At 46.0% G+C, this 12,544-nt stretch overlaps 7 non-coding genes across 7 annotated transcripts; 4 read left to right on the plus strand and 3 right to left on the minus strand.

The window, feature by feature from the left end:
• Window positions 1-307: 307 nt before the first annotated feature.
• On the plus strand, window positions 308-379 carry trnaq-cug (transfer RNA glutamine (anticodon CUG)). Its single transcript has one exon. It is a non-coding gene; the product is annotated as a tRNA-Gln (tRNA).
• Window positions 380-4,064: 3,685 nt separating this feature from the next.
• On the minus strand, window positions 4,065-4,136 carry trnaq-cug (transfer RNA glutamine (anticodon CUG)). Its single transcript has one exon. It is a non-coding gene; the product is annotated as a tRNA-Gln (tRNA).
• Window positions 4,137-4,477: 341 nt separating this feature from the next.
• On the minus strand, window positions 4,478-4,564 carry trnay-gua (transfer RNA tyrosine (anticodon GUA)). The gene is given in 2 exon segments: window positions 4,478-4,513; window positions 4,528-4,564. It is a non-coding gene; the product is annotated as a tRNA-Tyr (tRNA).
• Window positions 4,565-5,792: 1,228 nt separating this feature from the next.
• Window positions 5,793-5,865, minus strand: trnav-cac (transfer RNA valine (anticodon CAC)). The gene has a single exon. It is a non-coding gene; the product is annotated as a tRNA-Val (tRNA).
• Window positions 5,866-8,398: 2,533 nt separating this feature from the next.
• On the plus strand, window positions 8,399-8,471 carry trnav-cac (transfer RNA valine (anticodon CAC)). The gene has a single exon. It is a non-coding gene; the product is annotated as a tRNA-Val (tRNA).
• A 1,228-nt stretch (window positions 8,472-9,699) lies between these two features.
• trnay-gua (transfer RNA tyrosine (anticodon GUA)) lies at window positions 9,700-9,786 on the plus strand. The gene is given in 2 exon segments: window positions 9,700-9,736; window positions 9,751-9,786. It is a non-coding gene; the product is annotated as a tRNA-Tyr (tRNA).
• A 341-nt stretch (window positions 9,787-10,127) lies between these two features.
• trnaq-cug (transfer RNA glutamine (anticodon CUG)) lies at window positions 10,128-10,199 on the plus strand. Its single transcript has one exon. It is a non-coding gene; the product is annotated as a tRNA-Gln (tRNA).
• The last annotated feature ends 2,345 nt before the right edge of the window (window positions 10,200-12,544 follow it).

The raw sequence follows: 12,544 nt of genomic DNA on the forward strand, positions 1-12,544 counted from the left end.
AAAGAATGGCAATACCGTCTTTTCTGAAGGACCTCACCTTCCCTGTCAATGGAGTTGGACTTGAGTCTTTGTCACACAGTCTGAAATTGGCAAACCGAGAAATTCTGAATGAGTGGCCAATGCAGTTTGTCTATTTGAATACGTTTCATCTCAACTCCTGTTGGAAAAGGGCAGCTATTTCCATAAGAGCACAAGACCCTTGGATTGTACCCCAAAATACTTTGCGCTCATCAAAGAGTAAAGTTGGTGTCCTGGTTTGCAATGCCTCCATTGTTATGCCAGAAGGTGCCAGTCATCCAAAACAAAGGGTTCCATGGTATAATGGTTAGCACTATGGACTCTGAATCCAGTGATCCAAGTTCAAGTCTTGGTGGAACCGACTTGCCCTGCAGCAATCGAGTGTTTGGACTGTGTCATCCTTAACAGTAAGAATATGATGACTTATTGATTTACTCTACAAATCAGTGGTAACCATGGATCAGGATGAGGTCCCCAAACGACGCCAATGTCTGTGACAGCTGATGTCAAGGATCAGCTGATCAGAAGATACTTGGTTTGTGTGCAGGGCCACAAGTCTTTCCAGTTCCAGTTAAAAGCCAGGCTACTCATGTAGTTTCCATAAAGTACCAAGGGATTGTCCTGTTGCCCTCGTATTTTGAGGGCAAAACGGAGGCGTTTGCAAGTGGACCTCAGACCTGGTACCTGAACAGGGACTTGAATCCCGGACACTCAGATCAAACGTTTCATGTTGAGGTGACAGGCTCAACCTTTGTCTTGTCTGACCATGAACTCTTTTTGTCCAAAAGATATTTGGCTTGTCCATGTGGGCAGTTTAAGACCTCTGTCCATCTTGGAGGTGGACATTTCGGGACCGGGGCTTCTTCATCTCTGCAAGGACAAGTACAGTATGCCAGAAGATTTTGTCTTCATTGAGTTGTCCTCGTTTATCAAGGGCCTGGATAGCTAAGCTGGTAGAGCATCAGACTTTTAATCTGAGGGTCCAGGGTTCAAGTCCTTGTTCAGGCAGTGAGGAGAAGTTTTAAATGTGAAACCAATCTCTTTTATCTTCCTCCTGTGGTCTGAGTGCAGACCAAAAGCAGTCCCTGGTGGTCTAGTGGCTAGGATTCAGTGCTCTCACTGCTGCGGCTGGATTGGTTTTTCCTGGAGATAGGATTTGTCTTCGGCCTCGGTGGAATGGTTGGGGTCACCTTGAAGCGCTACTTGAGAACAATAAATCACGGACTGGGATTCTTCATTATGCCATGACAAGAGACTAGTCTACAGAACATGGCCAGGATTAGGTTTGGGGTATTTGTCTGATGCTGAGGGATCGATCGTGGACTCATTTCCGATCCCGACATCTCTTTTACAAAATACAAAGGATTCCTTGGAGAATGCGGGTATGGATTCTGCTACTTCTCGCATGCTAAGCAAGCACTTTACCATTTGAGGCAATTCCCCGGGTTTGGGGTATTTGTCGAATGCTAAGGGGTAGATCCAATCCCAACATCTATTCTACAAAAGGCAAAGAACTCCTAGGAGACTGCGGGCATTGATCCCAAAACAAGACAAGACAAGGTGCTAGACTGGAGAATGCAGTTAGGACTGGGTTTAGGGTGATACCTATGGCTGTATTTGGCCTAGATATCGGGATTGGGGCCCAGATTAGTGTTCGGTACTTGGAACATTTAATCACAAAAAACAGAAGAGACTATGGAGAATGCGGGCATTGATCCCGCAACCTCTCACATGCTAAGCGAGCGCTCTACCATTTGAGCTAATTCCGCTGCTGTTGGCAGGGAAGGTCCAGTCTCATAACTATTTTGGTTCCTTTGCTGGAGTACATCAAAGCGACACAGTCTCTGCCTTTCAGAGTGCAGCCATGCGGGCATGTGGGTGTATCAAGACAAACTGTGAGATGAGTATAATAAATTAAAACAATATAATGAATAATCACCTTCAAGATGTATCAATAAAAGCGCTGAATCGCCCAATGTGGGGCTCGAACAAACGACACTGAGATTAAGAGTGTCATTCTCTACCGACTGAGCTAATCGGGCCTTTTTATGCCCTGAACATCATTTTTTGTTTTGTTGTTATTGATGTTGCCTTCCTGATGTTTGATCAATTCCTCAGCTGTCCTAGTTTCTCAGGGAACAGAAGGAGCAAGATGTTCAGTCATCGCTGAGAATTTTGTTCTGGTTTAAGGTATTTGTCGGATGTAGATCCAATCCCAACTTCTCTTCTACAAAGGGCAAATAACTCCTTGGAGACTGTGGGCATTGATCCCCCTACTTCTCACATGCTAAGCAAGCGCTACTTGGGAAAATTTCATCACAAAAAACAAAAGAGATTATGTAGAATGCATTGATCCCACTACCTTTCACATGCTAAGCGAGCGCTTTACCATTTGAGCTAATTCCCCTGCTGGAGCAGCGTTGGCAGAGAAGGTCCAGTCTAACAACTATTTTGGTTCCTTTGCTGGAGTACGTCAAAGTGACACAGTCTCTCAGAGTGCAGCCATAACGTTCGATTCCCGGTCAGGAAACTGACATTTGGACAGGTTTTGAGTGGAGAATTTGGGTTGGTCCTCGGTCGAACGGTTAGGGTCATCTTTAAGCGCTATCTGCGAACTGCTGTCATCCTGAAGCGACTGACGACAGAAATACGAATAAAACACATCAATAAATTATAGACTTGAGATTAATTATCATACTCCCTGTTGGTCTACCATTTTAAGCGCTGCAAAAAGCCCCCTTCTCTTCCTGCCTAGTTGTTTTGACATATTTCAGATTGTGCAGATGCGGCATAGGCCGGCCAATCAGAAGTTGCCACCGCCCTGGACTGTGGCAGATGTTGTCCAGTTGGAGAAGGACCACCAAATCCTCCTGCAGGTGGATGCCGCTGGTCCTGGCTAGCTTGCAAACCTTTTCAATGAACCTGACTCTAAAATTCAAGTGTTGCTCACAGACGAATAGGAAGCAACTGGAAGCAGCAATCAGCACCTCCAAGTCAGAGTTTTTGGTTCTTGCTTTTTCAGTTGGTGCCAAAAGTGGGGGAAGGGTGAAGCTATGTCTGTGCCAAGTCCTGTCGTCATCGCCGATGTGGCCTCAGTAATGTGGGCGACGAGTCTGCCTACAGGTGGGAGGTTGACCATCTGGCGACTCTATCTCCAGTCAAAACCTATCCAAATCTCAATTCTTTGACCGGGAAGCGAACCAATGCCGCGGCGGTGCGAGCTGCGAATCCTAGCCACTAGACCACCAGGGACTGCTTTATGGGAGCACTCTGAAAGGCAGAGACTGTGTCGCTTTGACGTAGTCCAGCAAAGGAACCAAAATAGTTCTGAGACTGGACCTTCTCTGCCAACGCTGCAACAGCAGGGGAATTAGCTCAAATGGTAGAGCGCTCGCTTAGCATGTGAGAAGTAGCAGAATTGATACCTGCATTCTCATAGGAATCCTTTTCTGTAATACATTTTTTGTCGAAGAGATGTTGGGATCAGAATTGAGTCCAGGATCTATCCATCAGCGTCAGACAAATACCCCAAACCTAATCCTGGCCGTGTTCTCTAGACTTGTCCTTGTTGAGATGAAGAAGCCCTGGTCCCGAAATTTCCACCTCCAAGATGGACTGAGGTCTTAAACAGCCCACATGGACAAGCCAAATATCTTGTTCATGGTCAGACAAGACAAAGGTTGAGCCAGTCACCTGAACATGAAACTGGATTCAAGTCCCTGTTCAGGTGACCAGGTCTGAAGTCCACTTGCAAACGCCTCCTTTTTGCCCTCAAACTACGAGGGCAACAGGATAATCCCTTGGTACTCTACGGAAACTACATGAGGAGACTGGCTTTTAACTGGAACTGGAAAGACTTGTGGCCCCGCACACCAACCAAGTATCTTCTGATCAGCTGATCCTTGACATCAGCTGTCACAGACATTGGCGTCGTTTGGGGACCTCATCCTGATCCACGGTTACCACTGATTTGTAGAGTAAGTCAATAAGTCATCATACTCTTACAGGAAGACTCAGTCCAAACACTCAATTGCTTCAGGGCAAGTAGGTTCCACCAAGACTTGAACTTGGACCACTGGATTCAGAGTCCAGAGTGCTAACCATTACACCATGGAACCCTTTGTTTTGAATGTGACTGGCACCTTCTGGCGTTACATTGGAGGCTTTGCAAACCAGGACAACAACTTTACTCTCTGTTGAGCGCAAAGTATTTTCGGGTACAATCCAGGGGTCTTGTGCTCTCACGGAAATGGCTGTCCTTTCCCAACAGGAGTTGAGATGAAACGTATTCAAATAGACACTCAAATGATCACTCAATCAGAATTACTCCGTTTGCCAATTTCAGACTGCGTGACAAAGACTCAAGTCCAACTCCATTGACAGGGAAGTGGAGGTCCTTCAGACAAGAAGGTATTGCCATTCTTTCCTGGCAGACATACATAACATAAGAAACAGCTTGTCCTTCGAGCCGGACTTGAACCAGCGACCTAAGGATGCCAGCTTGAACCACTACAGTCCTCCGCTCTTCCAAATGAGCTATCGAAGGTCTTGTTGTTTTGAGGCAAATGAGTACAGCCAAGCGTTTGACAGCGTCTTCACTGTGTACTGCTTTCCTTTCCTGAGACGCCGGATGGTGGTCCAGAATCTCTTCGAAGCCGTCCGGAAGTCCTTCTCCATGGCTTCTCCAAACTCCTCCCATGTCAGAGTTTTTGCCTCAGCGAATGCCAAAGCCGCGGACCGCTTGGTCTGTCGGTTCCTGTCAGCTGAAGTCCCATGAGCCAAAAAGGCCCAATAGAACTCCTTCAGCTTGACGGCATCCCTCACCAACGGTATCCACCAACGGGTTCTAGGATTACCGCCACGACAGGCCCTGACCACCTTAGGGCCACTGCCGCCTCGACAATGGAGGCACAGAACATCCCTGCCTCCCTCTGGATCTTGCTGGTCACTGGGAAGATATTCGAAGGACCATTTGGTCCCGAACATGAAACTTTTCTGAGTGTCCCGGATTCAAGTCCCTGTTCAGGTGACCAGGTCTGAGGTCCTCTTGCAAACGCCTCCTTTTGCCCTCAAAATACAAGGGCAACAGGACAATACCTTGGTACTTTATGGAAACTACATGAGGAGCCGGGCTTTTAACTGGAACTGGAAAGACTTGCGGCCCCGCACTGTCAGAAGTGGGATTTGAACACACGCCTCATTAGAGACTGCAACCTGAATGCAGCACCTTCGACCACTCGGCCATCCTGACCCTACAGGTCTCGCTCCTTCTGTTCCCTGAGAAACTAGGTCAGCTGTGGAATTGATCAAACATCAGGATGGCCGCATCAATAAAAACAGAACAAAAAATTATATCTAGAACAGCAAAAGGCCTGATTAGCTCAGCCGTAGAGCATGAGACTCTTAATCTCATGGTTGTGGGTTCGAGCCCCATATTGGGCGATTCAGCATTTTTATTGATACATCTGAAAGATATCTTTGCCTGTATGTTTCAGGATCCATTTGAAGGTTCTCTTAATGGTTTTTAAATGCCTTAGGGGTTGTGGGCCTTCTTATTTTTCTGAATTTCTTTTACGTGATGAACCCTCGCGGTCCATCAGGTCCTCGAACACCGACCTGTTATGTATTCCTAGCCCATCAGTCATCCGGGAAATATGGATTGTGTGTCCAAACTGGGGATGGATGCTCGTGTACACACCTTCAGACATCAAGCACATATCCTTGTTCTTATTTGTCATCTTGATTTTTTTGTAAAAGGAGGTCTTGAAAGGCCATGTTTCCACCCAGTTTTGAACTGGGGACCTTTTGTGTGTGAGGCAAACGTGATAACCACTACACTATGGAAACCTGAAGGAAGGGGCTTTTAAGGGGACTGGTGAAGTCACAAAGCAGTTGCCAAACAATGAAACACGACGATGTGTCCGAAGTGGGGGCAGATTGGGGCTGACTCCAAATGAGTCTTAATTAGTGTTTTGGTGTTGCAGAAACTGTGGCAGCCTTCTTGTGCACCGGCGGGAATGAACTCAAAGGACAGAGCTCTTGCTTTACATGCAGGAGATAGTGGGTTTGATACCTGTATTCTCCAAATGGTATGTTATGGCTTTTTCTTGCCAACAAAAGCGTTCTTGATCTCCGACATCGTACCTTATACTTTGATTGATTGCATGTGTGAGGGAGCTGCCAATCATCCCTCTTTGATCAGGTGTATGTCCCACATACACACGGCCATGTTTCCTATTTGTGTATATAGCTGGCTTTTGTTATTTGTTTTGAGAGTTATTACTTTTATTGTTTTATGAGTTCTTATCTTGACACATTCTTGCAGGATTAACAGAAACATCTGCAGGCAGGGTTGCTGTTGGCGCATCCAGGCACCTCCAGGACCTGGGGGTCACTGGGGGTCTGAGATCAGGGTCACAGGAACATTCCCTCTTCAGCACAGTCAAACACTTTCTATTGTCTAAGCAAATGGATATGAGGGTGATAACTGACATTATATTAATTCTATCTACATTTTATTCTAACAAAAGGAAAACGTGCATGACAGCCTTTTCAATTGATTTGAGTCTAAAATTCAAGCTTTGCTCACAGACAAATTTGAAGCAGCTGGAATGAGCAATCTGCACCTCCGAATCTGAGTTTATGGTTCTTGCCCAGAAAAGCATAGCTCACAGCCGTAACGGTATCGTGGTTCGTACTCTGTGTTGTGGCCGCAGCAACCCTGGTCGAATCAGGGTCATGGCAGGTGTGTGTTGCTTTTGGAATTGTATTGTCTGTCCACTTGTGTGGTGATATACAAATACACTAGTTTTGACCACACCTGTATCACATCAGTAAACATCATTAGTAGTGATGAGGTGCCAGGGCTTCGAAGTGTGTGTCGAAAAATCGAGTGGGCACTTCTACAAAGCGTGTACCAAGGCTTGATTCATTTGAGGGAGGGGCCAGAATTGTACCACATGACCTTCACCCATCCATGGTAAGGTTAATAGTACTACATTATAATAGTAACATATTACAGTATAAACAACACAACCATGAAGGTAGCCATATCACATGATACATGGCATTTATGGACAAGAAAACATTCAGTATTTTATATATACTGTATATTTTATCTTACACTTTGTAGATTAATCATTCGGTTATACATTTTTTTGTGGTACATAATTTCCAAGAGCCAAAACAGATCAGCATTCAATGCATCACACATGAAGATACATCCGCCTGTAATTCGATCCACGGCCAGCAGGTGGTTTCGTGTGCACATGAAGATTCAAGAAATGAATCCATTCTCTAACCAGTTGACTGAAATGGTTCCAAGCCTCATGGGGCTTCATTGCTGATGCTAATGATTCATTAGCATGCTGTAAGATTTTAGTTTTTAAAATGGCCTCTTACGAGCCCAGGATAGCCATAGCCTCTGAAGCGCACCCCAGACCAGACAGTCCAACAGTATTTTCCCCAGCACACACACAACAGGCCTTCCACCCAGCAATTCACCAGCCCCTTTTACCCGTGAAGGGCCAACCATAATTCCCCAATGAGAGGGTGAGGCAATTTATCTAAAAGGTACCATATTTACAATTTCAACACTTTTCTTTTATGTCCCAAAAGCCTTTCAATATTAGCACACTTAAGTTCCACTTTCTGGATACATTTTAAGCACTAGACTACATTTAACTACATTTACCCAGAAACTATACAGTTAACCCCCCCCACCCCCTCCTCCAGGTGACACTTGGGAGAGTCCAATCAAGGTGATCAGCCTCTAGCCTGCACTCCCATGGGCGCACCTCCATGCTTGTGCCCCGATCAATCACCTTCTCGTAAGAAAGGAGAAACTGATGAGAAATTAGGAACCAAACCAATGACTTCTAAATGAAAACTAACTAAGGTGGCAATGAAACAACTTAAATGGCAAACAAATATAATTAAAGTACTAACCAGGATGTATGTGTAAATAACAAAAGCCAGCTATATACACAAATAGGAAACATGGCCGTGTGTATGTGGGACATACACCTGATCAAAGAGGGATGATTGGCAGCTCCCTCACACATGCAATCAATCAAAGTATAAGGTACGATGTCGGAGATCAAGAACGCTTTTGTTGGCAAGAAAAAGCCATAACATACCATTTGGAGAATACAGGTATCAAACCCACTATCTCCTGCATGTAAAGCAAGAGCTCTGTCCTTTGAGTTCATTCCCGCCGGTGCACAAGAAGGCTGCCACAGTTTCTGCAACACCAAAACACTAATTAAGACTCATTTGGAGTCAGCCCCAATCTGCCCCCACTTCGGACACATCGTCGTGTTTCATTGTTTGGCAACTGCTTTGTGACTTCACCAGTCCCCTTAAAAGCCCCTTCCTTCAGGTTTCCATAGTGTAGTGGTTATCACGTTTGCCTCACACACAAAAGGTCCCCAGTTCAAAACTGGGTGGAAACATGGCCTTTCAAGACCTCCTTTTACAAAAAAATCAAGATGACAAATAAGAACAAGGATATGTGCTTGATGTCTGAAGGTGTGTACACGAGCATCCATCCCCAGTTTGGACACACAATCCATATTTCCCGGATGACTGATGGGCTAGGAATACATAACAGGTCGGTGTTCGAGGACCTGATGGACCGCGAGGGTTCATCACGTAAAAGAAATTCAGAAAAATAAGAAGGCCCACAACCCCTAAGGCATTTAAAAACCATTAAGAGAACCTTCAAATGGATCCTGAAACATACAGGCAAAGATATCTTTCAGATGTATCAATAAAAATGCTGAATCGCCCAATATGGGGCTCGAACCCACAACCATGAGATTAAGAGTCTCATGCTCTACGGCTGAGCTAATCAGGCCTTTTGCTGTTCTAGATATAATTTTTTGTTCTGTTTTTATTGATGCGGCCATCCTGATGTTTGATCAATTCCACAGCTGACCTAGTTTCTCAGGGAACAGAAGGAGCGAGACCTGTAGGGTCAGGATGGCCGAGTGGTCGAAGGTGCTGCATTCAGGTTGCAGTCTCTAATGAGGCGTGTGTTCAAATCCCACTTCTGACAGTGCGGGGCCGCAAGTCTTTCCAGTTCCAGTTAAAAGCCCGGCTCCTCATGTAGTTTCCATAAAGTACCAAGGTATTGTCCTGTTGCCCTTGTATTTTGAGGGCAAAAGGAGGCGTTTGCAAGAGGACCTCAGACCTGGTCACCTGAACAGGGACTTGAATCCGGGACACTCAGAAAAGTTTCATGTTCGGGACCAAATGGTCCTTCGAATATCTTCCCAGTGACCAGCAAGATCCAGAGGGAGGCAGGGATGTTCTGTGCCTCCATTGTCGAGGCGGCAGTGGCCCTAAGGTGGTCAGGGCCTGTCGTGGCGGTAATCCTAGAACCCGTTGGTGGATACCGTTGGTGAGGGATGCCGTCAAGCTGAAGGAGTTCTATTGGGCCTTTTTGGCTCATGGGACTTCAGCTGACAGGAACCGACAGACCAAGCGGTCCGCGGCTTTGGCATTCGCTGAGGCAAAAACTCTGACATGGGAGGAGTTTGGAGAAGCCATGGAGAAGGACTTCCGGACGGCTTCGAAGAGATTCTGGACCACCATCCGGCGTCTCAGGAAAGGAAAGCAGTACACAGTGAAGACGCTGTCAAACGCTTGGCTGTACTCATTTGCCTCAAAACAACAAGACCTTCGATAGCTCATTTGGAAGAGCGGAGGACTGTAGTGGTTCAAGCTGGCATCCTTAGGTCGCTGGTTCAAGTCCGGCTCGAAGGACAAGCTGTTTCTTATGTTATGTATGTCTGCCAGGAAAGAATGGCAATACCTTCTTGTCTGAAGGACCTCCGCTTCCCTGTCAATGGAGTTGGACTTGAGTCTTTGTCACGCAGTCTGAAATTGGCAAACGGAGTAATTCTGATTGAGTGATCATTTGAGTGTCTATTTGAATACGTTTCATCTCAACTCCTGTTGGGAAAGGACAGCCATTTCCGTGAGAGCACAAGACCCCTGGATTGTACCCGAAAATACTTTGCGCTCAACAGAGAGTAAAGTTGTTGTCCTGGTTTGCAAAGCCTCCAATGTAACGCCAGAAGGTGCCAGTCACATTCAAAACAAAGGGTTCCATGGTGTAATGGTTAGCACTCTGGACTCTGAATCCAGTGGTCCAAGTTCAAGTCTTGGTGGAACCTACTTGCCCTGAAGCAATTGAGTGTTTGGACTGAGTCTTCCTGTAAGAGTATGATGACTTATTGACTTACTCTACAAATCAGTGGTAACCGTGGATCAGGATGAGGTCCCCAAACGACGCCAATGTCTGTGACAGCTGATGTCAAGGATCAGCTGATCAGAAGATACTTGGTTTGTGTGCGGGGCCACAAGTCTTTCCAGTTCCAGTTAAAAGCCAGTCTCCTCATGTAGTTTCCGTAGAGTACCAAGGGATTATCCTGTTGCCCTCGTAGTTTGAGGGCAAAAAGGAGGCGTTTGCAAGTGGACTTCAGACCTGGTCACCTGAACAGGGACTTGAATCCAGTTTCATGTTCAGGTGACTGGCTCAACCTTTGTCTTGTCTGACCATGAACAAGATATTTGGCTTGTCCATGTGGGCTGTTTAAGACCTCAGTCCATCTTGGAGGTGGAAATTTCGGGACCAGGGCTTCTTCATCTCAACAAGGACAAGTCTAGAGAACACGGCCAGGATTAGGTTTGGGGTATTTGTCTGACGCTGATGGATAGATCCTGGACTCAATTCTGATCCCAACATCTCTTCGACAAAAAATGTATTACAGAAAAGGATTCCTATGAGAATGCAGGTATCAATTCTGCTACTTCTCACATGCTAAGCGAGCGCTCTACCATTTGAGCTAATTCCCCTGCTGTTGCAGCGTTGGCAGAGAAGGTCCAGTCTCAGAACTATTTTGGTTCCTTTGCTGGACTACGTCAAAGCGACACAGTCTCTGCCTTTCAGAGTGCTCCCATAAAGCAGTCCCTGGTGGTCTAGTGGCTAGGATTCGCAGCTCGCACCGCCGCGGCATTGGTTCGCTTCCCGGTCAAAGAATTGAGATTTGGATAGGTTTTGACTGGAGATAGAGTCGCCAGATGGTCAACCTCCCACCTGTAGGCAGACTCGTCGCCCACATTACTGAGGCCACATCGGCGATGACGACAGGACTTGGCACAGACATAGCTTCACCCTTCCCCCACTTTTGGCACCAACTGAAAAAGCAAGAACCAAAAACTCTGACTTGGAGGTGCTGATTGCTGCTTCCAGTTGCTTCCTATTCGTCTGTGAGCAACACTTGAATTTTAGAGTCAGGTTCATTGAAAAGGTTTGCAAGCTAGCCAGGACCAGCGGCATCCACCTGCAGGAGGATTTGGTGGTCCTTCTCCAACTGGACAACATCTGCCACAGTCCAGGGCGGTGGCAACTTCTGATTGGCCGGCCTATGCCGCATCTGCACAATCTGAAATATGTCAAAACAACTAGGCAGGAAGAGAAGGGGGCTTTTTGCAGCGCTTAAAATGGTAGACCAACAGGGAGTATGATAATTAATCTCAAGTCTATAATTTATTGATGTGTTTTATTCGTATTTCTGTCGTCAGTCGCTTCAGGATGACAGCAGTTCGCAGATAGCGCTTAAAGATGACCCTAACCGTTCGACCGAGGACCAACCCAAATTCTCCACTCAAAACCTGTCCAAATGTCAGTTTCCTGACCGGGAATCGAACGTTATGGCTGCACTCTGAGAGACTGTGTCACTTTGACGTACTCCAGCAAAGGAACCAAAATAGTTGTTAGACTGGACCTTCTCTGCCAACGCTGCTCCAGCAGGGGAATTAGCTCAAATGGTAAAGCGCTCGCTTAGCATGTGAAAGGTAGTGGGATCAATGCATTCTACATAATCTCTTTTGTTTTTTGTGATGAAATTTTCCCAAGTAGCGCTTGCTTAGCATGTGAGAAGTAGGGGGATCAATGCCCACAGTCTCCAAGGAGTTATTTGCCCTTTGTAGAAGAGAAGTTGGGATTGGATCTACATCCGACAAATACCTTAAACCAGAACAAAATTCTCAGCGATGACTGAACATCTTGCTCCTTCTGTTCCCTGAGAAACTAGGACAGCTGAGGAATTGATCAAACATCAGGAAGGCAACATCAATAACAACAAAACAAAAAATGATGTTCAGGGCATAAAAAGGCCCGATTAGCTCAGTCGGTAGAGAATGACACTCTTAATCTCAGTGTCGTTTGTTCGAGCCCCACATTGGGCGATTCAGCGCTTTTATTGATACATCTTGAAGGTGATTATTCATTATATTGTTTTAATTTATTATACTCATCTCACAGTTTGTCTTGATACACCCACATGCCCGCATGGCTGCACTCTGAAAGGCAGAGACTGTGTCGCTTTGATGTACTCCAGCAAAGGAACCAAAATAGTTATGAGACTGGACCTTCCCTGCCAACAGCAGCGGAATTAGCTCAAATGGTAGAGCGCTCGCTTAGCATGTGAGAGGTTGCGGGATCAATGCCCGCATT

The sequence above is a fragment of the Doryrhamphus excisus genome, unplaced genomic scaffold (assembly GCF_030265055.1).
Source record: "Doryrhamphus excisus isolate RoL2022-K1 unplaced genomic scaffold, RoL_Dexc_1.0 HiC_scaffold_24, whole genome shotgun sequence".
Taxonomy (NCBI): domain Eukaryota; kingdom Metazoa; phylum Chordata; class Actinopteri; order Syngnathiformes; family Syngnathidae; genus Doryrhamphus; species Doryrhamphus excisus.